This window comes from Halichoerus grypus, chromosome 8 (assembly GCF_964656455.1).
Source record: "Halichoerus grypus chromosome 8, mHalGry1.hap1.1, whole genome shotgun sequence".
Classification (NCBI taxonomy): Eukaryota; Metazoa; Chordata; class Mammalia; order Carnivora; family Phocidae; genus Halichoerus; species Halichoerus grypus.
Genome location: NC_135719.1, coordinates 65,778,626 through 65,805,286, shown reverse-complemented (window position 1 = coordinate 65,805,286; position 26,661 = coordinate 65,778,626). Strand labels below are relative to the sequence as shown.

The following is a 26,661-nucleotide window of genomic DNA, read 5'->3' as shown; positions in this document are numbered from 1 at the left end:
GTAGCATTAGCTTATTCCTTTATATTGAAAGATATTATTCCATTTTAGGAATACACCACAATCTGCTTATCCATTCACATGATGATGGCCATCTGGGTTCTTTTAATTTTTGGATATTACAAATAAAGCTGCTATGAAAATTTGAGTTCCAGTCATTTGTAGACATAGGCTTTCATTTCTCTTGGATAAATACCTAGGAGTGGAATGACTAGGTCATATAGTAGATGTATATTTAGCTTTTTAAAGGCTGCTGAACTGTTTTTAAAGTGACTGTACCATTATGTATTCCCATCAGTGTATAAGAGATACAGTTGTATGAGACATCTTCTCCAGCACTTAATATGATGGGTCTTTTTAATTTTAGACAGTCTAATAATATGTGTTGGTATCAAATTGTGGTCTTAATTTGTATTCCCCTCAGGACTAATTATGGTGACCATCCTTTCATGTACTTATTTGCAATCTATATATCTCCTTTCCCAAAGCATCTTTTAAATTTTTGTCCAGTTTATTGTACTATTGCAATATATTTTTGTGTAATCTTATTATTGAGTTTTGAAAGTTATTTAACTTGTGGATATATATTTTATATATGTCCTTCATCAGATGAGTGATAGGAAAATATTTTCTCCTAGTCTGTGATTTGTGTTTTCATTCTCTTCCTTTCAAAGACTGTAAGTTCTTAATTTTGATGAAGTCCAATTTATTAAATTTGTTATAGGCTGGGACACCAAGGTGGCTCAGTCAGTGAAGCATTTGCCTTCGGCTCAGGTCATGATTCCAGGGTCCTGGGATCAAGTCCCACATCAGGCTTCTTTCTCAGCGGGGAGCCTGCTTCTCCCTCTGCCTGCTGCTCCCCCTGCCTGTGCTCTCTCTCTCCCTCTCTCTCTGACAAATAAATAAATAAAATCTTAAAAAAAATGAATTTGTTATAGGCTGCTTTTGGTATTGTATGTAAGAAATCTTTGCCTAATACAAGGTCACAAAGATCTTCTCCTATGTTTTACTTCTACATGTTTTATAGTTTTGCTTTTATATTTAGGTATACGATCCATGTTTAGCTAATTTTTGTATATGGTGCAAAATACGGATTCAAGTTAAATATCCTGTATTTGGACATTTAATTCTTCCATGGTAATTTATTGAAATGACTATTCTTTCTCCATTGAATTGACTTTGAGTCTTCGTGGAAATTTACTTCAATATATACATACGATTTCCGAATTTTCTATTCTATTACATTGCTCTGTTTGTCTATCTTTATGCAGTATCATATTGTCTTGACACTGTAATGTATCAAGTAATAGTAATAGTAGTGGAAGTACTCCAAATTTATTCTTTATTTTTAAAGTTGTCAGTTTCTATAAAGTACCTGGTAGGATTTTGATTTCATTGCATCAACTCTATGTATCAATGTGGAAGAAGTGACACATTACCCATATTAAGACTTCCAACAATTAATATGGTATATTTCCCAATTTGTTTAGATCTTTAATTCCTCTCATAAATGTTTTGTAGTTCACAGTGAACAGGTCTTGCATATATTCTATCAGATTTATTCCTAATTTTTCGTATTTTTGTTATTACTTTAAGTGCTTGTTTTTATTTCAATATGCAATTTTATACTCGTGTTTAGAAATACAGTTGATTTTTTTTTATATTTATGTTGTATCCTAAAATTTTCCCAAACTCATTGGTTCTGGCAGCTTTCTTGTAGATTCCATGAGAATTTGATCATAGACAATTACGCCAGATGTGAACAGAGAAAGTTTTGTTTGTTTTCCTATCTGGGTGATTTAATTCCTATTTCTTGTCTTGTTGTGCTGGCTAGAACCTTCACTATCTTGAATGGAAATAGTAATAGCAGAAATTCTTGCTAGGTTCCTTATTTTAGAAGAGAAGCATTGAAATTTTTACCACTAAGTTCTTTTTAAAGTAAAAACTAAAAAGTGACTACTAAAACATTTGAAATTACATATGTGGCTTGAAATACACACACATTCACATATATACACATATTTTATGTGGGGTGAGGTGGGGGGTTCAAATTCATTCTTTCACATCATGATATACAATTGACTATGAGTAATTCTTTATATATGTTTCTGTAATCAGTGCTAATATTTTATTGAAGATTTTTGAATCTAAGGATATTGTTTTGTAGTTTTTTCCCCCTTTTTAATTGCCTTTATTTGGTTGATATCATGATAATTATGGTCTCATATAATGAGTTTGGAAGTAATCCCTTCTTTTTTATATTTTGCAAGAGTTTTTGAAGGATTTGTATTAATTTTCCTTTAAGTGTTTGCTAGAATTCATTCATGAAGGGCTTCTGGGCTTGGGCACTTTTGTGAGACATTTTCTAAATTACTAATTCAAATTTTTACTTACTATATGTATTCTGATTTTCTTTTCCTCCTAAGTCTATTTCAGTAGTTTGTGTCTTTCTAGAATTTTAAAAAAATTCACCTAAATAATCTAATTTGTTGTCATATAATATAAATATTTTCTTATAATACTTTTTATTTCTGTAAGGTTGGGAATAATGTCCTCTCTTTCATTTCTCATGTTAGTAATCTGTGTCTTCTTTTTCCTGGTCAGTCTAGCTAAAGATGTTCCAATTTTGTTGATCTTTTTAAAGAACTCACTTTTGGATTCACTGATTTTCTCTACCTTTTTTCCTATATTTCATTTATTTACTGGTTCCTTTGATGTCTAAAAGGCTTTCTGTTTTCTTATTGCAAATAGTGCTTCTCCCATTTTCTGGAAAATATTTATTTTTATCTTCATCCGGACCCTAGGATCTATGCTAGGCTATGTGGATATAATGGTAAGCAAAACTAGATGCGGTTCCCAATCTATGGATCTTGTATTCTAGAGAGAGGATAATTAATCACATTATCAGACCAAAAGATGCTTAGTTAAAACTGATAATAGTCTCATTTAAAAAAGAAACATAATTCTAAGAGAAGATATAAAAAAAACTACCTGACTTAGAGAGAGAACAAAGATTATATCCTGGTGGAAGTATAGAGAGGAAGAAGTTAATCAAGATTAGACCTGAGCAGGTGACATAAGAGCATTATGGACAAAAGATGCAGTGTCTGCAAAAGCTTTGCATATGTACAACACTGGAAGGAGGAAAATGTGGCTAGGATATAGGAAAGAGAGGGAAAGAAACAATCTAGTGCTTCCCACAACATACTGTGTCTACCACACTGTTGACTGTTTAATAGCCTGGATATCAGGGTGAGGATTCATGAGAGAGAGAAAAAAGTGTCAAGAAGGTCTCCTTACCTTTGGCTTGTAAAATTGGATGAATGGTGGTACAATTCCTTGGAATAGGTGCTCCTAAAATGTTTGCTTGAGGTCATAAATTCAGCCCTGATATGTTGAATTTAAGCTGCCTTCAAACAGAAATATAGATTAGGCAACTGTATATAATAATCATAATAATAGTAATAATAATAGTGTTATGTAGCCCTTATCGTATACCGGGCATTATTTTAAGAGCTTCATATAACAATTCACTTAATTATTCCAACAAACCTAGAAAGTTTATTATTAGTTTCTTTTTACAGATGAGGCATAAAAATGTGTGTGTGTGTGTGTGTGTGTGTGTGTGTGTTTATATGGAGCTCAGCAGCAAGACTGGGGAATTGAGAGACCAGAGGACCAGAGAATTGAGTAGGACTGGTAAACAGTTTTGATGGCTCCTTTGAGGCTAGTGAACTCAAATTTATAATAATACCAATAGGAGTACTGTGGGATACTTGGCCACTTGGGTGATGACAGAGAGAAAGCAGAAAGTGGGCTGCATGATGGATGAGGTTTTGCTTAGGAGGTGTGAAAAGATAGAAGAGCAAAGGAGTTTATGGTATGGCCAAGAATATTACTGAAATAATTCATGATAAGGAATTGGAAAAAAAGAGTAGATTGGAGATTAGCATAAATTAAGGAGTCAGTGGATTCCCTTTTAGCTGATCTGGAGCCCCCACAGAATCCTTGAAAATCCAGGAATATGATTCTTTATACAATGCAAGCTTATGATGTGCCTTGGCTTAACCTCATAAAAATACTATCAATATGCTTGAACTCCAGAAAATTGTGCTTGTTCTCGGTCACTAAATCACAACAAAGCTGTTTCTCTTAAGGCGCCAAGGATAATCTCAGTGATATCCGATCCCCGGAGGTCTGTGCTTTGTAAGCCCCATAAAGCTAAATCCAATAAATCTATTCACAATTAAGATACTTTTTCATATTCATTAGACTTTCACTTTAATTAAAGGTTTACTTCTCTGTGTGTATTTTTAGAAAATGTGGAAGTTGAAGCTATAAATCTAAACCTTAAATAACAAACCTTTCCTTAAGCTTATATATTGGCAAAAATTATTACTGAAATAGCTTCAATATTAATAATAACTATTAACAAACAGCCCTGGGCAACATAATCTCAGAGGACACCTCTATACTTTCAGCATCAGTGGCCCATCATTACTGAGATATCTAGAAAAATGTTTGGGGACAGGTGGGGAAAGAGATAAACTGAGACCCTCAGTAGAATGGCACTGAAAGGAAAAGTGCAGTTTTGTGATGTTCTACTCTTCAGATTTTCTTAGGCTAACCAAATCAATGTGAGGAAGAACATTCTCGCCTTACATTACTGTGTAATCAAAGTTATTTACTTGCACATTTTGGGGATTGTAAATGATTCTGACCTTTGCTAAACTATTATGCACAGAAAGGAAAACTGTCCCTTTAAAACTTGCCTCTTGATGTTAATAAATTAGGGACCTCTCACAGTTCCTTGCCAGACTCCATTTGTTGTAATGTTGAATTGAAGTTTCCAGGTGAAATGAACAGCTGCCAAGCTAGCCTTTCAAGAAGCTGCCTTTGGGAACATAATACTTTATTATCCGTGTTGTGCCATTCTATGCTGAGTAGTAGTTAAAATAATGAGAGGTCTGACTAAGTGATCTATTTCAAGGTCTATTTTTTCCTTAGCTAGAGAAGCACCTTCAGACCGTTCATCCATCTGTTCTTCCTCAGGGCACAAGAAGCAAGTCAGTTGGCTGGAACTAAAGTCTTTCACCTGTTTTTTAAAAAACTAAACTTATAAACTGAATTCAGTCTCTAATATGTTTATCTAAAACCAAGGTTTTGGCTTCCCTGGAATCACATCTTCTTTAACTAGTTAAGAATCTTTCACACTTGTTTTGAGTTTAAAAGTTTGCCAGTTTTCTGTGCCCACTAATCAAGGGTAGTTAGTTCTTTTTTTTTTTTTTTATTAACCCCTTCAAACTTCAGCTCCTGGTTTATGACAGAACAAAATTTACCATTAGTCTAGTTCTATTTCTTGCTGGCAGATCATAATTTCCTCTTAAAAGGTTTTTGGGGAAAGATGCAATAATCTTCAAAAGTTGGCTTGGACATCAAATGGCTTTTATTAAGCAACAGTTTGAGTTGAGTACAAAAGAATTGAAAACATATTTCAAATAATAGAGGAAAAATGTCTTTGGAAAACCACATATTGGGTCTTTCCAACAGCAAAACAACTTAAAATTTGTTTTGGTGCTTGGCAAAAATAAACATGTATGAGTCTGTTGGGAAGAAATGGAAGAAATCCAGTTTTCTGGGAAGAAGACATTGAATTATCTCTTGTCAAGAAGTAGTATAACCTGTTCATATCTTTCTTATCTCCAGGAATAGTGACAGAGAAGATTATGGTAACTAACATCCTACGTATAGAAGAATTGTCCTAATTAACTGCAGTGCAATTTGTTTTTAAAAATAAATTTCCTGGAATGTAATGCAAGACTGGAGGGAATACAATAATACTAGAATTCTAGACACCATAACAGGCACTGAAGGGGCTAATTTTTTCAGGAGCCTCATTCAAAATTCCCAAATACTACTTAATGCATTCTGTATTCATCCCAGTAGCTGGAAATGGTATTTACCCCTACTCATCCTGTTCTCTTTCATAGCTTATGGATTATAAACTGGAAGAGCCCTTAGAGGTCCTCTACCGTGATTGTAATTTGATCTCAGAGTATAGGTCAGTTTCTCAAAAGGTCCTTTCTTGACTCTCTTTATCAAAATTAGATCTTCCTCGCACTAATTTTTTACTTATGAAACCTGTTTATTTTCCATTCTAATCTTTATTACCATTCGTTAAAAAAAAATTTATGCTCATCTGATGTCTACTATCCCATTATGCCATTAGCTGTGGCTATACTGTATCCCTCCTATTCCCAAAATAATATCTTCACAGCCTCACCTCTGATTTCAGCCACTCATCTCACAATGATGATAAACTTCTTGCCTCCAGGGGTCTTTCATTTTACAGGAGTAAACTTCTCTCCCTCTGCTGTAGTCCTTGTGGGACCCATTCACCAAGCAGACATTTCATCCAGTGGGGTCCAGAGCTGATGGTGAAATGCTTTAGTTTATCCTCAGGTGGACGATGCTGAACTACTGGATTCATTCCTATATAGAATTCTAGACTTACTATTGGTTCTACTAAATACTATATAATTGTGAATGTAGCCCATTTGCCTGGTGTCTTGACCAAAGTGTTCAGATGCACACTGGGAAGATCTGATTTTTCTTCTTAGGTTTGTACAAAGTTGGTTGTATTGTTGAATTTTGAGTCCTCAGACAGTGTGTCAAAATGGTTTACCTTGCACTGCACCAAGGGTTCTTTTGTCCTTTACCAACTGATCAGCTGATCTTCAGACCTCATTATCGCCTTTTACTGGACTGTCTCCAGATTCATGCTTGGAATTCTTTTCTGACAACATCAGAGCTAGTTCTTGGTTCTTGTTCCCAAGGTGGGGTCATGGAGACCCAGGAATATCCCCCATGTTCTGGAGTTTCATTCATTCACTACCTCTTTCCCACTGAGTTCTGACAAGAACATCAGAGTCTTCAGCACTCATTTGTTTCATAGGCCTTTTCTAAAGGATCTTTAGTTTTTCTCAAAATTTCACAGCAAGCTACAATCTAGGTTTAAACATAGCTCTCAAATTGTTGTGTCTCCAGAGCTTGGGAATTCAAACCAGCTGACTTTTGAGATTTCTATTCCAGGAACTAAATTGCTTAGAGATTTTCAAAACCAATTCTATCTTTTGAATTATGACCTAAAGCAGAAGAGTAATCAAAGTGCCTGGCATTAGAACCAAAGGGTCACTAGTTGCAGCCAAGCAGCTCAGAGTTCTGAGGAAAACCAATGACCCTCTAGTGGTCCCTGGAGCAGAGCTCAGCAGAGAGGACCTAATGGAAAGCCATTTAAATTTGAAGTTCAAATTCAGTCTCCATGTCAAATTCAGAAGGAAAAACTATTCACCAAGTCACATACATCATAATAAGCCTTGAAGATTACAAGTATTTTTTCAAAAAGTTAAATACTTTTTCCTTGTCAGGCTATATTAGTATACTGTCTAGTCTCTATTTATAGTACAAAAGGGTGAGAAATTCCATTTAAAATGTAATGAAGTGAATATAATCCCTATTTTATTGATGCAAAAACTAAGGCTCTGAAAGATTAAATACCTTGCTCAAATCAGAAAGTTAAAAGGCAGTAGAGGTGGCATTCAACCCAAAAACTATTTAGTTTTGAAAGCCTCAGTTTGCTACAATACCATGCAGCACCCCTAGCCAAAAAAGGCAAAAACAAAACAAAACAAAACAAAAGGTTTTGTTCAAATGGATAAATTTTATTTTTACCTTGAAAAGTAAAAATTTACTCATGAGGAATATCACATATCTTCCAGGCTACCAATTTAATGTCATATTAGAAAGCAAAAAATGTTTCCCTATTGGAATGGTATACATTTCTCTTTATATCACATACCCAAAAAGTTTAGCACAGACATCTAAAAGTGGAATGAGGAACAAAGTATTCTTTACTATCATTCTGATTTCTTTAGTTGTGGTTATTCTCATCAACTTGGTGGAGAAGTTTTACTTTCAATTCCTAAACCCTAAAATAGTAATATGGGATCATGGTGAGGTGAGTAAATATGGTCCTGGAATGTGTATAAGTCCCATTCTTTGACTTCCTCATATAAGGGAAGCAATTTCTACTACTAGTGAAAGGATGGCATGAAGATGGTAACCACAATGAGTTTTTATTTCTATTTCCCATTCCCTTTAAAATTTTATTTAGAAAGATATATTCCTTCCCTGCCCCTCAATGAAAACGGGGATGCTCATGACTTCTCTGTTCCCATTCAGATTAAAAACAAAGAAACATAGTCAGTTTTAGTCATAAAAAGTCATAAATCAGAAATTCAATATCCACTCAATAACCAAAATTAATATCCAGTCCCGTTTGTGGTGTAAGGCTGTTGAATCTCAGATCTGTACCTCTGAAACAAATAATGCAATATATGTTAAGAAAGAAAAAAAGAAGAAGAAGAATGTAGCAGGAGGGGAAGAATGAAGGGGGGAAGGGGGAGGGGGAGAAGAACCATGAGAGACGATGGACTCTGAAAAACAAACTGAGGGTTCTAGAGGGGAGGGGGGTGGGAGGATGGGTTAGCCTGGTGATGGGTATTGAGGAGGGCACGTTCTGCATGGAGCACTGGGTGTTATGCACAAACAATGGATCATGGAACACTATATCTAAAACTAATGATGTAATGTATGGGGATTAACATAACAATAAAAAAATTAAAAAAAAATTAATATCCAGTCCCACTAAGCATTACAATTCTGAACTTAGTGGCAGATCTCTAACTTAATCTACTTCAGGTTGGGGTAGAGGGTAGAGAAATGGGTGAAGGTGGTCAAAAGGTACAGACTTCTAGTTATAAGATAAATTAATTCTGGGGCTGAAATGCATAGTGTAGTCACCATAGTTACCATACCAAGTATATATTGTATATTTCAAAATTGCTAAGGGAATAGATATTAAAAGTTCTTATCACAAGAAAACAAAATTTGTAACTATGTAAGGTGATGGATGGTTAACTAAACAGTGTGATAATCATTTTGAAATATATAAATATATAAAGTCATTATGTTGTAAACCTTAAACTAATACAATATATTAGTATATCATATAGTATATTATATGAGTAATTAGTATATTTATATGAGTAAATATATCTCAATAAAACTAGGAAAAAAGATGATATGGTTCACTTAAAATTAAAAAGAATCACTGTAGTGTATCTGAAGTGTGTGTTGTGGAAATAAAGACCACACACACACACACACACACACACACACACCTCTCATTTAGCTTACTTCAGGCAGAAAGCCTGCTTGGGGAGGGTTGTGAGGTTCTTCTATTCTCTGCTTTCTTCATGCTCACATTCTCCATTTTTCTGCCTGGGCAAGGGTTGTGGTAGGTCAGTCTATAGGCCAGTTCTTAGGTGTTCAACTTGTTAGCAATCTGGGCCTGGCAGATGGCTTAAGTTAGTGAGTGGGCCTATCTAATGATGAAAGCTAGATCTTTCTCTTGTGGGTGCTTTTGTTGGCCCTTCAAAGGTTGCCTACTTACCATTCTTTCCTACAGTTGCCATGATCAACTAGCAGTATCAGTCTCCCAGATGGTCTCTGTAACCTCTAACTCAGCCCCTGAGCATCTAGCACCACACTCCCAGGCTTTCTCCTGAGGTCCCTGTGCCCCTCCAGAAGACCATACTGGTTAGGACCAAGAAGACTCTGTACTTACTCTCTCAACCAAAGGCCCAGACCTGCTCAGTGAAGAACAGTCCTACAACACTTGGAGTTTCAGGACCATCTCTGTACAGTAGCACTAAAGAGAGTCTATCATCAAGGATGTTAGTCTGCCTTCTAAATTTCTAGGGACCTGATTAGATCCCAGTTGTAGTTCACTTCAGCTTCTTCAGGCAGTAGTCAGCTACTACTCTTTGTTTTTGGACTGTGGGGAATATATCTCAAAACATTCTGAGTGATTTCCTTATCAAGGATATTATCTAAAACTTATAAATAAGGCAAAAAAGATTACCATGTGTCTTTTCAAATTAGTATCAGAGTATTGTCTAACCTGTCCAGAGGTCATCTGTCACTCTAAGACAGGTAACATTTTTGATTTACTGTTTACCAATAATTAAGTTTCAGACTCTGGAAAGTTAGATATTAACTAAATTAAAGCAAATTTTTTTTGATCAATAGAGATGCAAATGATTTTCTTGTAGAGAAAATGATTGATTTCTATGGTTATGATTTTTTTGTCCTATAGGACGTTATACAATTTTCTATCTAACTTTGAAAACTTATCTGGCATTTGTTTTTTTACTGAATATATATATATAATATATGTTTTATATATTTATATGTATATTATATATTATGTTACATATGTTCTTACATGTTACATATTATATATTTATATAATTTATATACTTTACTGAATATATATATATACACACACACATATTCAGTGTACTGATTATATATATATATAATATATATATTTGTTTTGTCACCAGACTGATTACTCATTAATGAGTTAAATGAATTATTGACCCAGACTCACTGTTTATTTGTATGAGAGTTAACTTTTTGAAAATTGTATTTTGATACTCTTGAAGCTCCCTTTCTAAGCTTGAAATTAGAAGGTGTTGCCTTGCTTCTCATCCCTTGGAAGGAGGATGGTGAGATCTCAGCAAAGCAATAGCTCTTTGTAAAGAACTGTGTTCACCAATCTCTTTTGCAAAAGCCTCTCTTCACACTCTGGCCCCTTATTATATTCATGAAGTGGATGAAAGATTTGGGATTCTGGGAACAGATTCTGGATCATTTCGTTTGAAAACAGGCATATGGAAAGTTTGTGTCTCACTTATGTTTGACGCCATGATAAACTATCATATTGAAAATTCAGTCAACCTGAGACACAAAGTTACCCTCTAACATCTTGTTTTACTACTATCAAAATAAAAGAATAAACTGACTGAATGGATAAAGGCAAATGTGATTAATTTTGACTTTTGACTCATTTGTAGGAAACCAAGTTCTCACATTTGGAACACCTTTTTATTTACTAAATCCTTTTTGTTCTCAATGTGGATTCAGCTGGCAATATTCTTTGAACCTCACATTTTCAAAATATTTATGTCTAGAAACTTCTGAAAGAGGTCAGTATCAATTGGTCTGGCTTCCATCATCTGTGAAGCTGAGAATTCTTTGCTATTTATGTAGAGCAGATATAAGGCAGGTGCTGAGCAGGGGCATAGAGGACAGACAGTGACCTCATCTCAAATATTGTCTTCTTATATATGTAACACGATCATTCTGTTTAAAGTGACTTTGAAGACCAATAGACTTCTTATGTAAAACCTATATTCAAAAATACTTTCCAAAATCATTTATAAATGATCAACTAGGGAATCATTTATCTGATTATGGTTATCACCCCTCACCTTGTTTTAGTATCAATTATGGAGATGTGCTTCTGTAACATAAAAGGTTGTGTGATATGTGTCTGTATATGACCTGAAAACTTGAGGACAAAATAAACGCAAGACATTTCATTTAACATAGCCTCTGAACACAGTGGAAGTATTTGCAATTACTGACTAAATAGGATTGACAAGATCTTCCAGGTTGGGATTTTCTTTGCTCATTGCATTTCATTTTCATATGATTAAAACTTTGGAAAATGATGATGTCAGCATAGGCAAGCTCAAAGAGGTTGCAATCTTTAGTTAGAGGCATAAGATGATGTCACCTTAACAGTTAGGAGATTTCCACAAAGTTTTAGATTTTTTAAAAAGCAAAAATATTTGTTCATTGCAAACATTAGGATCCGGAGTTGACTGATTATCATTATAGTGCTGTATTTTCTGGGAAAATACTAAATACAAAATGGTCCCCCATTTTCCACCTTATATTGAGGCCCTGCAATCTTTGAAATGCTTGAAATGCAAGTTGTAAAATGCAAGTTTAAAAGAGAATTCATTGTGCCAGAATTGACAGAGGGCAGCAGAAAACTTACAAGCTGTACTCTAGTTGATTCAAAAAGTAATTAATTGCAGCTGCTGTTTTGCAGCAAGCTGGGGAAATGTCACCAAATACAGAAAACTCCAAAAAGAATGACAAGGCCTTCCTGTAATTTTCCCAGCCTAAACAGAAACGAGATGAATGCATTGTGACTGCTGTAGGTAATGAGACTTTGTAAGATTATTATAAATAGGGTGCATAATTAGCATTCTACAGTTCAGTAAGCATTTTGTGTTGTTTTTGTGAATCTGGAGTAGGCCCCAGTGGCCTGACAAAATATTCACTCTCTCTAAACCAGGCAAACATCTTGGCTTCTGACACTGCTTCCAAATACAGTGACTGTCAATTACTTGTGAAGATAAATCTAGAAAAGAATCAAAACATTAACTACAAGAAGAATTAACAGTGAGTTGGTGGCTACCGTGTGTCAGCAATGTGCTATTCACTCTACAAACTACACATTCCGTGTATTATCTCATCTAATCTGCATAAGGCAACTATTGCTATTCTCTTTCATAGATGAGAAACTCAGGTCTGAAGAGGTAAACTTAACCAATATTCATAGATGACGAACTATTTGAACCCAGGTCTATATAATCTGAAATCCTTAATTCTCTGAATTACACCATCTTACATTCCACAGATTCTGCAATATATGAAAATTTATATTACAGATTTTTTTCCTTGGAGCAGCTCTTTGGAGTGATGTTTGCTAGGCTTTTTAGTGAAAAATGTTCCAGAAGAGCACGTGCATTCACTATGGAGAGGCTGGTAAAGGCAGGCATTACAAAGGAAAAACAAAAACATGTTGAAATTGTTAATGGAGGAGTGTCAGGCACCATCCATCATTCTGTACTTGTATTTGTAAGAGTGAACTCATAAATACCCAAAAGTTTTCATTTATTTTTGGTAAGGATTAAAAACAGGAACACTAAAAATAATAAGACTATCTTTGATTTTAAAATGAAAACAAGGCATCATCAGCTTAGAAGAACCCAGCAAAAAGGAAGGAATACATATCTCTTTGTATCAAGAAAAAAAAAACACAAAAAACCTATACTTGAGCTCTCAAATGTCTCATGACCAGAGACATCTTGAAAACTATGGTATGAACTAAGGATCTGTGTAATCAGAGACTTGTGGGAAAGAAAATACAGGAAAAGAGAGTAAGCGAGGTTTCTGAGGAGCCCCTTACCATGTATTAGTTAGGATATGGTCTAAAATAATGCAACCCAAAGACCCAAGGCACAAGGGCTTAAGAATTACAGAAGCTTACTTTTCTTTCACATAATAGTTAAAAATAAGAAGTCTATAACCACTAGGGAAGCTCTGCCATCCTCAAGATATACCTTCATCTCGGGATGGTTGGCATCTGCATCTGCCATCAGATATGTATGTGCCAGTCACTGGCAAAGAGGAGAGGCCAAGGAGAGAGCAGACTTGCCCATTTATAAGTAAGATCCACAAGTGACACACATACCCACTGCTGCTTAGAACTCAGTCATCTGGCCACAAGGGCTCCTGGAAAATGGAATCTTTTGTTAATTGGCCATGTGCTCAGCTAAGACTCTGGAAGAAGATTACGAATATTGGTGGACAACTACCAATATCTGCCATACCCAGCCAGGGAAGGAAGAAATGTAGGTGGCTGAGCCCCAGGAAACATCATGGTCCAAAGGTTGAGTTGAGGATTTCCTTCTGTCTCCTCAAATTCTCTCCCCTTTTCCTGGATACCTCTCTGCCCTAACTGTCTCTGGTGGATTGTAAAGTAGAGGAAAGAAATATAGTTGTTAAGCATGCAAGGTGGGGTTTTGGTGCCGAAATCCTATCATTCACCATTCCACCTTTCTCGGGTTGATAATATTCAAAAAAACAAAAACAAAACAAAAAAACAATAGCTAAATGAAAAATAAAAGGCCAACATTATTTATTGTCAGACAAGCATATTATACAAACAAAGGTAGGGCTTTTCTAGATTTCATTTTTTTTTTCTTCAGGAAACATTAGCCTGAAAGCCAAAGTATACTGTCTTACACCTTTGCATTTTTGGGGTCTATGGAGTCAAATCTGAATCTCTTTAGCCTATAAGTCATATGGACAAGAATGAAAAGTATGTTTCACACATACCCCCTCCTCTCCCAATCTGAGATGGAACTGAAAATGGAAAGAGGCTGGTGGACCATGTCCAATGTGTGGCTACCTCATGACTTCCAGACACAGAAGAGAGAACGCTGCCTTTGGGTGAAAGAACTGGAAGCAGGAGACTGCTAACGGTTGGGGGCCTTTTATGTTATGTTTACTACTTAGCTCTGACCAATCACTTCAGCTTCTCCTCCTTTTGGGGAGGTAGTTAGCAATGGGCAGAGACAGAAAGGAGTGGCAAAGGCAGAATTTTCCTCCTCTTCAGGTTGAAGTATGAAAAAAAGAGAAAATAACACACTAGCTACTGCATAAGAAAGTACAACAAAACAAGCCATACATCCACTGGTTAATTGGTCCCCTTCTATTAAAGTGGAAATTCAAAGAGAACTGTTTAAAACCAAAAGACTTCAGGATGACATAAAAGAAGACCAGCTATGGTTCTATATGTAGGAAGAATCTAAAGGAAACAAGACACAAAGATGCAAATACACACCCATACATCTTCTGTTCTTGGACACAGGAGAAAACATGTTATATAAAACCTGGATATTAAGAACTTTTGGTCTGGGTGAGCTGCTTTTTCAGTAGGATGAAGAACTCCCTGCTGTCAGTTATCAGAGTGGCCATGCTCCTGCATTTAAGAGAGGTTGTTGCTCCAGCTTAGCATACATGACTTGACCTGCTGGTGTGTACCGCACCCTAAAGATTGTTTCTAGAGACCCTCACAGGAGCCTGAGTCTTTTCTTTATTTACATCTCAGTACTCAGATGGCTGCTTGCTGAAACTGAAGGGAAGCTAAACTAGGGCTTTTAACTAGGAAGGGGCTTGTGGTTCTTGATTAGTCTATGAATCCAAACCCTACATTTAGTGTGTGTGATTATAAGCCTCATTTTCCCATTGTTAAAATGGAAATACGAACAAATATTGAAATCATTGGGTTATTATGAAGATGAACTAGCATTATGAACACCAGGCATTTAACACCATGCCTAATGTGATACAAAAATGCAATACATTATTAAAATTGCTGTTATGGATTTGATTTGCTATACAATATGGTAAGTTCTGGGGATAGAAAAACAATTAGCGTATGTTTTTGCTTCAACAGGTATACAACCTAATAGAAAGAGATAGATAGGGCATTCTAAAGAGACAGGGGAGTGGGGGGCTCGTCTGATTAAGGGACCCTGAACCAAGAAGCAGCAGAGTTTCAGAAGCCAGTAGCTTGGGTTTTGCCCATCAGCGGAAGTTGAAGGGGGCGCCCAGCGCACAGGGTAGGGGGGGATCCTGGTTTTTGTCTTCTCGATGCATTCCTGTTTTGACAGTGCACAGGTCTCGGCCTGTCAGAAACAGAAAGGTCATTGATTATTCACAGTGTCAGGAATCTGATGATGCTGATGAAGATTATGGAAGAGATTCAGCCCCTCCAGCTAAGAAAATTCGGTCATCTCCCTGAGAAGCTAAAAATAAGAGGCGATCTGGAAAGAATTCACAGGAAGATAGTGAGGACTCCAAAGAAAGCGATGTGAAGACCAAGAAAGATGATTGTCACTCAGCAGAGGACAGTGAAGATGAAAAAGATCATAAAAATGGGTGCTGGCAACAGCAAGCAGCTTCTGAAGCAGTTTCCACTCAGAGAGAGATGCTCATGGAAGATGTGGGCAGTGAACAACAAGAAGAGGATGAGGCACCCTTTGGCAGCGATGAGGATTTCCTAACGGAGGATGATGAAGATAGTGACTATGGCTGTGCAAAAGAAGAGAAACAAAAAGATGGTTAAGAAGTCCAACCCTGAGAGAAAAGAAAAGAAAATGCCCAAACCCAGGCTAAAGGCTACAGTGAGGCCAAACCCCGTGAAAGGCAAAGGGAAGGTGGGTCGCCCCAAGGCTTCAAAGGCATCATAGGAAAAGACTCCTTCTCCCAAAGAAGGGCAGGAACCAGACAGCCCTCCAGGAAAGAAGCCTTCTGCAAGCCCTGCACGTGAGAAATCTGAGGATGAAAACCATACCCTAAAACAAGGTCAGGTAACACCATTCCCTGCCCTGCACCCAAGGTATGTTTTTTTTTTTTTTTTCTTAATTTTCAGTTGTTATCTCAAAGAGACCAGGAGCCAGTGATCCTTTTATCCTGCTACAGTCTTTCAAGAACATAAAAAAAAAAAAAAAAAAAGGCAAGGGCCACCGAAACTTAAATCACTCTTGATTTCCTATTTTATTCTCTCATGGTTCATGTTTTTAAATACATATGTATCTATTTTTTCTTGGATAAAATTTTACCAAGGCTATAAAAAAAAAAAGAAAAAAAGAACCCTAGAATTTAAGTGGCAAGATTTATACACCAGAGTAGATTTCTACTTAACTGACAATGTTTAGGTTTTAAGCAAATAAAGTATCAATGTGAAACTCAAAAAAGAGAGAGAGAGAGATGAAAAGAAATTTGCACAATAGAGTAATACTTGTTCTGTAATAGATGTAATCAAAGAGTATGTTTTACAAAGGGGACACATGGTTTGCCTAATTTAATTCAAAAGGAAAAAAGAAAATTTTGAAAATCTCTTTTACTCTCTAAATCCCCATGCATTAAGGAGAGTCCCATCTGCAATTTCACCCATTTCAGGAAATTGAGTACCGCCAATTTAGGTTGTCTTCCTTGATCTCCACAGCTGCAAACTACATCTCTTGCTTCACATCTTTATGTTCAAAATCTATCTCCATTCCACTTAGCTTGTGAAGTGTGAATGGCATTTTCATGTGTAGTGTTTATAAACATCTAGAAATAATGTACATCAAGCAGCTAGTAGGTGTTCAATACATTTCCTGATTCACTAAAAAGGACTTAGTCAAACTAATAGGATCTCTGAATGACAAAGAAATGTTTCCACCTGGAATGGCCTTTCATGGTTAGAAATGTTTGTGTCCCAACAAATGCCCTTCCTGCTTTTCAGTTAAAAGGATGGAGGGTCCACCTGGGGATTGAGAAAGCAGAGTGAGAGCTAGGTTAGGGGCCTTAAAAAGAGAGTGTAGGAATCAGGGAACCTTCTGGTTCACCAGTTTAAAAAGACAATTACTGAAAAGAATTTGGTTGTCATGCCAAGGATCCTTCCCTTTTTAATAAATATCTGATGAAATCTCTTGACTTTTAACTTGCTGATACGACTAATGGGAGAAAAAATTTGTGGAGATACGGCACAGAATAACTTGACAATTGCACTGAATTTATACCTGCATACAATGAAAAGAATGACTTATATCACAGGAATCAGTGTGGCTAGGTATATGACCTGGTATATAAGAATTTGCCAAATGCTTGAAAGCAAGAATAAGAAATTGATAGCTTCCTGGTAGTTCCCAGGAAATGAATACTTGCAATAGCTTCGGACTTTCATGCTATGTTGTCTACACTTAGCATATGTTCAAGTATTTTACCAGCTATGGATGCTTTTCTAATTTCTGATCACTCCTGGGACTGGCTTCCCAAGCCAGATCACTTTTATTGCTCTAAGAAACACGTGCTGAGGTTCACAGGCATTCCTATTTCCTCTGACATTTATGTTTCCTCCAGTGTCCCTTTCCCACGTCTCCTGAAATAGGACGTGTTCAGTGATATGAAATGTGTTGTCTGACAATGTGATCAATAGAGCAGAAACCAGCCTCAAGATACCCTGGGACCTATGTCTCATATTCATAAAAGGAGTTATTACTTTGGGTGCTGCTAGGCTGTTGAGTCTCTCCATTTTTATTAATTGCATTTCTCAGCTGCACTTGATAGAAAAGAGTTGCTGCTTTATGAGTTTTCTCATTTCCCCAATCCTGCAATGTTTTGGACTCCGAATGGGGCAAAAAAAGTAATTCACAAAAGTAACAGTTGTTGTTTGTCTCATACAATTAAATTCCTAGAATTGACTCCAGAGGTGATGTTTTGAGGGGAAGCAGTGTATATTGGTCATAAATGTCTTTGCCATTTGTTGAAATTGGAGTTCGATTTGGAGATGAAATCTGATAAGTAAACAGAGAGTAAGACTGGAGTTAGGACACACAAGTTATTGACTGAGTACTCCTGCTGACTGTCTGGGAAGCTTTAGCTAGATCATGCTTTTCTGTGCTACAGTTTTTTCATGTGCAAATGTTAATAGCTGTGCCTATTCTTCTGGAAGATGAAGAATTTTTATTTGTAATTATATGTATGTAGTAAGGTAAAATTGATACAAAAACTCTAAATTATAGCCAAGGCATGCAATCTGCACAGTCACACAGTGCCCTATGCTTGCTTTAATGGTCAACTGTCACTGCCCTGAAAGTTTTAATAATTTTGAGCAAGGGGCCCAACATTTTCCTCTTGCACTTGACTCCATAAATTATGTAGCCAGTCTTGATTATGGAATATTCAATTATAAGTAAGAAAACTTGATAGATACAGATTTCTATAAATTATTTTTTTCAATGATGTAAATTAATATTTCATCCAATATTTTCAAGGAGAACTTGTTTTTTAGTTCTTACCTCATAAAAGTACTCAATATTAACTGATTTATTATAATACTGACAGGAGTAATTTCTGCTTGATTTTAGAGGATACAGCCATCATTATCTGATGGGAAAAATTAGTACAATCCCCTGGGAGAAATGAACTTAAAAATTTTGAAAAATTGTCTCTGGGCCAGTGTCATTTTTTTCCTGTCTTTAGTACTTTTGAAAAGACTGTAATTTTTGCATAGAAACTGTCCTCTATCATCTAAAGTCCTTGTGGCTGAATCGGGGAATCCTAGACACAAGTCAACCTAGCAACACCTAGCAGAGTGGCAGCCACTCTGTGTCTGTCATTATAAGCTGTAATTAATATTTTTTTCCTGAAAATACCTTGCTGAGTACGATGAATCAATGACATTAACAGCATATATGTGGGGAGGAGGCATGCTATGACTAGCCAGTTTAGTTATTAGATACATTAGAGCTGTTACATTACTTTTGTCCTTATGCCTTTTTTTAGCCCTGGCATACAGAACTCATAATTTAGAAGCTGCTTTTCAGGAAATGAGAATTTTTGCCATTTATTTATTTACTTCCTTATTTTTACAGGGGGAAGGAAGAGTGTGAGGTTGTTATTCATTCAAGTCCATATGCATATAATCCATAGATGAACCACTCACAAACCGTGCCCTCCTGCACTTCCAGTTTTGAGCTATCAGCCCTTCACTTATTTAATCGGCCAATTACAAGATTCATGATTTCAGGTGGTGTATAGAAGAAACCCCATCTTTCATATTATGTGTGTGTTGTCATTATATTCCTTTTGTCAGATACAAAAACATATGTTTGTTTCAGGGAGCTTACTAGTTTGCAATATAAGCATTGCAAAGAGATGATGTAAAAACTGTTTTGAGTGCTATGACATTAAAAATATAGGAGGGCCATCTAATTTAGACTAGAAAGGTAAAGGAAAAAAAAAAACACTTAAGCTGATACCTAGATGACATTAGTATCTAGCTTGAAGCTACAGTTTGACCTTAAATTTAGCTTGGAAGCAGAAAGTATGAACAAAAAAATAGGGAGGTGGAGTGTGTATGATGAAAGGTATAGTCTGGTCAAATATGAGAAAAATGAAGTAATTGAAGTTGAGAGACTTAACTAACCTTTAAAGAAAAAATAACAAACAGTTGTTAATGGGAGATGACCTGGATTCAAGATCAGTGGAATCTGAACATGAAAAGTCAAGTTTAGAGTATCAGGTGCTTTTGGAGAATATTTTCTTCTCTTTAAGAAATGGTACATGCAAACTCTAAGGACATGGATTCTGTATTGTTTGCTGTCATATCACAAGGTTTATAGACAGTCTTCTCAGTAATAACCCCCCTATATCCTGTGTTGAGTAATGGAATGAATTGTCTAGCTAGCATGTAAGCAAAGAAGTTGAAAATAACCAGCCATATTTGTCCAAGTGAGACCAAACTGAAGACTATAACTAAGTGGTACACCTATAAACCGTCTTCTTGGACAGATTCCTTACACTTTAGTAAGATACTTTTTATACATAAATAAGGATTATGCTTATTCTATCTAGACAGAAAGAGAAGGGGTACATACTGGTTTATTAATGGAGGGAAAATTCTATTAGAGCTCTTACTCTACTTTTTTAGAGAAGTTTTAAGTGATGTTTTAGAGTCTAAAATATCATTTCTAAATCTTTCTTCTGTATGTCATTGTTCTGGTATTTTATCATCTCCATTGGCAGAGTTTGTGAGGGTCTTAAGGGACCAAGGACTTCTTCCCAATGACAATCTAGAAACATTTGTCCTTTGAATAATGAAAGTAATGAAAACTAGTGGTAAATCGACATCATCCAGAATTTTCAACTAGGTCAATTGAAGGACACATAACCAAGTCTAGGAAATGATAAATTCTCTTATAATTGATTTTTTGGTAAAATTCTGAACTGTTGATAAATTTGCCATATATTTCTATTTGCTTTTCTTATATTTGAGTTTTTAAAAAACTCTAATTCTAAACCCTGAAAAAGTGCATTTATGAATGTGATTTTAACTATAGAGAAACTAACTATACCAAGGAGAAGCTATTTATTTAGTTGATGACAGAATGTTAATATAAACCAGTGACATGCATCATGTGAGAAACTATTACAATTAGATCAATTAAAGGCAATGCCTTGAAGGAATAATGGAATTCAAATGAAAATATTTTTTTTTTTTTTTTTTTTTTTTAAAGATTTTATTTATTTATTTGACAGAGAGAGACACAGCGAGAGAGGGAACACAAGCAGGGGGAGTGGGAGAGGGAGAAGCAGGCTTCCCGCGGAGCAGGGAGCCCGATGTGGGGCTCGATCCCAGGACCCTGGGATCATGACCTGAGCCGAAGGCAGACGCTTAACGACTGAGCCACCCAGGCGCCCTCAAATGAAAATATTTTTAATAAAAACATTATAAAAGAAGCTCAATGTAATTAGTTTTTAAAATATTTTGAACATTGATTTTTTTTTAAATTAAGGTATTTATATATCATGAGAAAAAAGACTAATTAGTGGTTGATTCCTTAGGCAGAATAAAATCTATTGTTACAGAGAATAATTTTTTAAATCTAATGAAGAAATGTAAGCTCAAATCCCTTATATTAAGGTGATTAAATGAATCATGTTTCATATATTTGATCAAACAATACTGTCACGGGAGTAAAGTTAGTAGAGCAAAAATCAATTATTTTGATTCCTGGGCATCCTGTTGTACTTATTCATGAATTAATATTCTATGGCCTCAGATTCTTCTGCTAACTACAGTCTCATAAAAGTTTGCAGTGTGTCATAATGGGGCTGAAGAGATGGCATATGGGTCATTTTCAGAACCACTCAGGAAAGTAAGTTTCTCAGATAGTGGACCAGTATTTTATTTTCCTTATGTGTACACCGCATTTAGCAGGAATGAAGAAAGGCAGCGAAAAACTAATAAATAAAAGGAGTGTTTACTATTCTAGTTTTCTCTTTCCAATTTTTATTATGCCCGTCTCCAAGACAAACAACCCCCCGCCGCAAAAACAACAATAATAACAAAAAACCTGAGATACTATCAAGTGGTGAGAGATCTATTTAATCAGAGTTCCCTTAGCAGGAAAAAACAAAAATTTCAAAGTGGGTTCTGTGCTGGAATGTCTGTTGAACTTTGGTACAACAGTAAGGTCCTGTGTTTGGTCAATACAACTTGGGTGTCTCAGCACCAGTTGGCTCCATGCCGTGTGTATGGAGGCCCCATGGTCCCTGATGACCATACTATAATAAACTCAAGAGTTCCTGTTCAGAGATTTGAGAAAAGTCTGATGTACGTCATTATTCTTAGTTTGGATACGACTAGCTCAATATTGGGGTCCTTAAAGAACATGAATTCTAAGGTCTGTTAGTTATTTAACAGTTTGTACCTCCCCTCCTAGTCCATAAAGCCTTCACAATAATGTCTGTTTGGAGTTTAAATTCTTGCTTTGTGTTTCTTTTTGTAATGACACTCCTTTTACGCGTGGCTAAATTTGACCTATTTTGCCTTTTTCTAAATTAATTTTCATATCCATCTATAGTATGCAGATCATTTTTACCCATTTAAGGATTTCCGGAAAAAAGGAAAAAACAAAACAAAACACCTGTAATAAAGATGGCTAAAAGTTCTTTGCTACTCCTCTAAGTAAGGTATGAAGTCATCCCTCCTTGCCTTAAACTGGCACTGGCTTTATGAACATATTAACCAATGGAATACAACACAAGTTACTTTCGGCAATTCTGAGGCTATATCATTAGTCGTGCAGCTTCTGCCTGGATGTCTTAGTACATTCCCTTTGGACCCCTGAGACTAAATAAGAAGAGGTCCCACTTGAGCTCAGACTGCCAGTCCTCCCATCAAGGTACCAACTATGTGAGTAACCATCTTGGATTCTTAGTCTAAGATAAATGCTGGATCTCCTAGGCTAAAAGAAAAAAAGAGAATAAAAGCAACAGGGTGACCCTATAAAAGACTGGAGATTCAGTTGGAGACTCTTAAAAAAAATAGGAGTTCAGAAAACAGTCTTACCATGACAAAACAAAATAATTCAGCAGTAGAAAGAGAGGACTACACTATGAGTAGGGAAACTATGATAGGGAAAGCAGATATGAAAACTGATGAGTAAGAGTATTGGTTACTGAAACGTCAAAAGGAGAATTGAAGGTAGCCACAAATAGGAAGGAGTCCCAAGAGCAGCATATATATTCTCCCCAAATTCTTGACTGACCCCTAAACTCTAGCATTCAATAATCACAGAGAAAACTACTGACTGGACAAGTCAGTTATCCTTAAAGAGTTTTCTTAAGAAGCCTACCCAATGACTATTGCTTATATTTCATTCGTCACCTTAAGTTATAATGAGGCTAAAAATACAGTCTTTGTTCTTTTTTTTCCATTGCAGATTACTGTCAGCAGAAGTAAAATAGAATTTCTGTCTATGAAGGAGAAGGGAATTCTAATTACCTGCCTGGAATTGGGTAAGTAACTATAAAATTATTTCCCCCCAAAAGATAAATACATTCCAAATATAGAAATGCTGAAATACATTTATGAGTTGTGACCACAACCTAATCTTTACCCCCTCATTTTTTCTCTGTAGAAGACCCAGATGATACTGTTTTCACCAAGATGTTGAAAAATATTTGGTGAAAGGGGCAAGAACATCTTTGGCAAGAAACAAAGTGGCTGTTCTCTTTGCTAAGAGATTCTGTTAAGAGATGATGAAATTGGTATAGCTTACTGGGTTTCTACCTTGATTATAAGAATGATCTCACCATAGAGATTTTTGGCCATGACTAATTGGTTATGAGGCCTTTTAGACTGAAATACTTGGACAGGCCATTAAAAAATTTACTTAATATATATTTCTGAATAGCCCTAGAACTGCTGAATAGATACCTGACTACAGCCACAATGATAGAAAATGTCCACTTGAGTCAGTTCATAAAATCTTCTCTGAATGTATTACTTCTGTCAGTTCTACTTTTATTTGACCCTTATTCATACTGCTTCTTAAACTTTTGTATTATTAACTCATATTAGCACTTGCCTTTGTATGAATGTTTTATCTCCCAAACTAATTTGTAGTTTTCTTTAAGTAGGAGCTGTGTTTTATGCTTCTTTCTTATGTTAACTTTTATGTATTCATAATTATTTTCTAGCACATGCATTAGCCCACAGAAAGAAAAGTAGGCCCTTGGGCAATATATTTAACCCTCTCAGATACCATGGTTTACTAGGGTACTGATTCCCTAATTGGAAATGTTGTAGTTTCAGGTTAGTTGGGGTTTCCAGGCTGTCACAGTCTGCTCTGGTGGTGCTATTATTAGGAGCTCAACCACATAGCTTCTGAATCTCTTTGTTCATTTTTGGACAATTTTTGAACATAAATTCATGCCCTCATTTGTTCCACAAGTGGGCACTTCATAAAGGCAACTCTTTGTGTCGTAAAGCCCTTCCCCGTATCTTGTCTGTTTTCATGCTCTCAGAAGGTGAGAAGAGAGCCACCTTGGGAGCTTCCATATCTGGGGCAAACACCTCTTCTGGGTGTGGGCAGAGGGACAAGCCACGTTGGATTTTCTCAAAAAAAGTGAAAGAGGAGAAAAAGGTCCTGAAAAATAGAACTCTTGAAGTTCTGTGCCTTCTTGTGTTATCTAGATTCTGAGACCTTGCCAGAGTTGGACCCAGTGGTGTGAAAGTGCTCTTTGTTGGAAAAGTATGGGCAGAAAAATATAGTTATTACACTTATTTCCTAAAGTGCCTACCTCAACAATGTACATGTTATCCATCTGTAATTAGTTTATTAAATTGACTGGATGCAATGTCTAGACAGGATATAGCTATTAATTTTTGCTAATGCTGCCTTCAGTCAGAAATCCTTTCCCTATCCCCTGGACATTTATCTTGAGAAGATAATGGTTTCTGTTTTTCTATTTTCTTCTGGACATTCAGGTATTTTCTAAATATAATTCTATGTTTATATAATGTAAAAAACAACTGCATGCATTTTAATCTCTCCATACATCCTCCAATAACACATACTAATCAATAAAGAGAGAATACAAAACCTCCCATTACTCTTGCTTATAGTATAATAGAAGACAGCAAATACTACTTATTTTAATTTATATAAAAATGGGGAAATAAATATCTGAAACCAGTAGAGTCATCTGCAAACCCCACAAAAGAATGAAGATTCAATTAGAGACTGAAAAAAAAAATAGAGTTCAGAAAGCAGCCCAACTATGACAAGACAAGATAACGCAGCAGCAGAAAGAGATTATACCCTGAGTAGGGAAACAGGGAGTTGGGAGAACAGGTTTGAGATGTGATGAATAAGACTAGTAGGTACTGATGAGTCAAAAAAGAAGAGAATTGAAAGTAACCACAAAAAGAGGAGGGTCCTAAAATCAGCACATAAATTCTCCCTAAATCCTTGGATCATACATGAACTCTTCATGCACCAGAAAAGACTCCAATTATCCCAAGGTAAAAATTGCTGGAAAATGGAAATACCTGATCTGAGATTTCAGCAGCTACAAATGAAAGAAGACAGAATGTGAAGTTCAAGCTTTGTCAAGTAGAAGGGCTTGGTAAATAACTTGGATTTTCATGACTTAGAAGTCAATATTATTTCTAAAGACTAAGGGATTTGCCCTAGGTTTAAGGGCAAAATTTAAAAAATGACACATCCTAACAAAGACTGAGATGAGGATTCCAGAAAGTTGAGGTTCTCTGCTGGTTATTTATCTGATTAGTAAACAAACAATAAATTACACAGACAAAACCCCCCAGCATAATCCAGAGTCCCTACCAAATAGCATCCCTGATGCACAGGATAACATTTGAAAAAGTACTAAATAGGTGAAGAGACAGAAAATTTGATTGATAGTTAAGAGAAAAATCTATCAACAGAAATAGTACCACAGACAACATAGATGTTGAAATTAGCAATGGCTCTAAAATATCAGGATACATTTGACAGCATTTACAGGAAAATATATGTACCTGGTGGAATGATGAAAACTTTAATTAAGATGCAAATAGAAATCATAGAAATAAAAAACAAAATATCTGAAATTAAAAAGAAAATCATTGGAGGAGATTAACAGAATAGCATAGTCCCAGTAATCTCTAAACCAAAATCATTCTAATATATATGTAATTGTAGTTTCAGAAAGAAAGAAGATAGAGGAAGAGGCTGAAAAGATAATTAAAAAAAATAATGTGTAAAGGAAGAGCAAGATGGCAGAAGAATAGGAGACCTAAATTTCTTCTGGTCCCAGGAATTCAGCTAAATATTTATCAAAACATTCTGAACACCTACAAACTCCACAGGAGATCAAAGAAAAGAATAGCAGCAATTCTATGAACAGAAAAGCGACCACTTTCTGGAAGATTTCGGGTCTCTTCTGATTTGTTTAGTGTATATTTTTCTGGGGTCGTTGTTACCCTTTTAGCATTTTGTTCTCTCATTCATCTATTCTTCTCTGGACAGAATGACAAAACAGAAAAACTTACCTCAAAAAAAAAAGAACAAGAGGCAGTACCAACTGCCAGAGACCTAATCAATATGGACATTAGTAAGATGTCGGAACTAGAGTTCAGAATGACGATTATAAAATTACTAGCTGGGCTTGAAAAAGCATAGAAGATACTAGAGAATCCCTTTCTGGAGAAACAAAAGAACTAAAATCTAACCAAGTCGAAATCAAAAAGGCTATTAATGAAGTGCAATAAAAAATGGAGGCTCTAACTGCTAGGATAAATGGGACAAAAGAGATAATTAGTTAAAATTCTAAAATTATGGTTAGACAAAATCATAGAGAATAAAAAAGCTGAGAAAAAGAGAGATAAACAACTACTGGATCATGAGGGCAGAATTCGAGACATAAGTGATACCATAAGACAAAACAATATTAGAATAATTGGGATCCCAGAAGAAGAAGAAAGAGAGAGAGGGGCAGAAGGTATATTGGAGCAAATTATAGCAGAGAACTTCCTGAATATGGGGA

The 26,661-nt window shown here is 35.8% G+C and overlaps 1 long non-coding RNA gene and 1 pseudogene across 1 annotated transcript in view; one reads left to right on the top strand and one right to left on the bottom strand.

Moving 5' to 3' along the window:
• LOC118532201 (uncharacterized) overlaps window positions 1-26,661 on the bottom strand; it is a 433,403-nt gene that overhangs the window by 42,419 nt on the left and 364,323 nt on the right. The window lies entirely within an intron of this gene.
• Window positions 13,338-24,342, top strand: LOC118532150 (nuclear ubiquitous casein and cyclin-dependent kinase substrate 1-like; annotated as a pseudogene).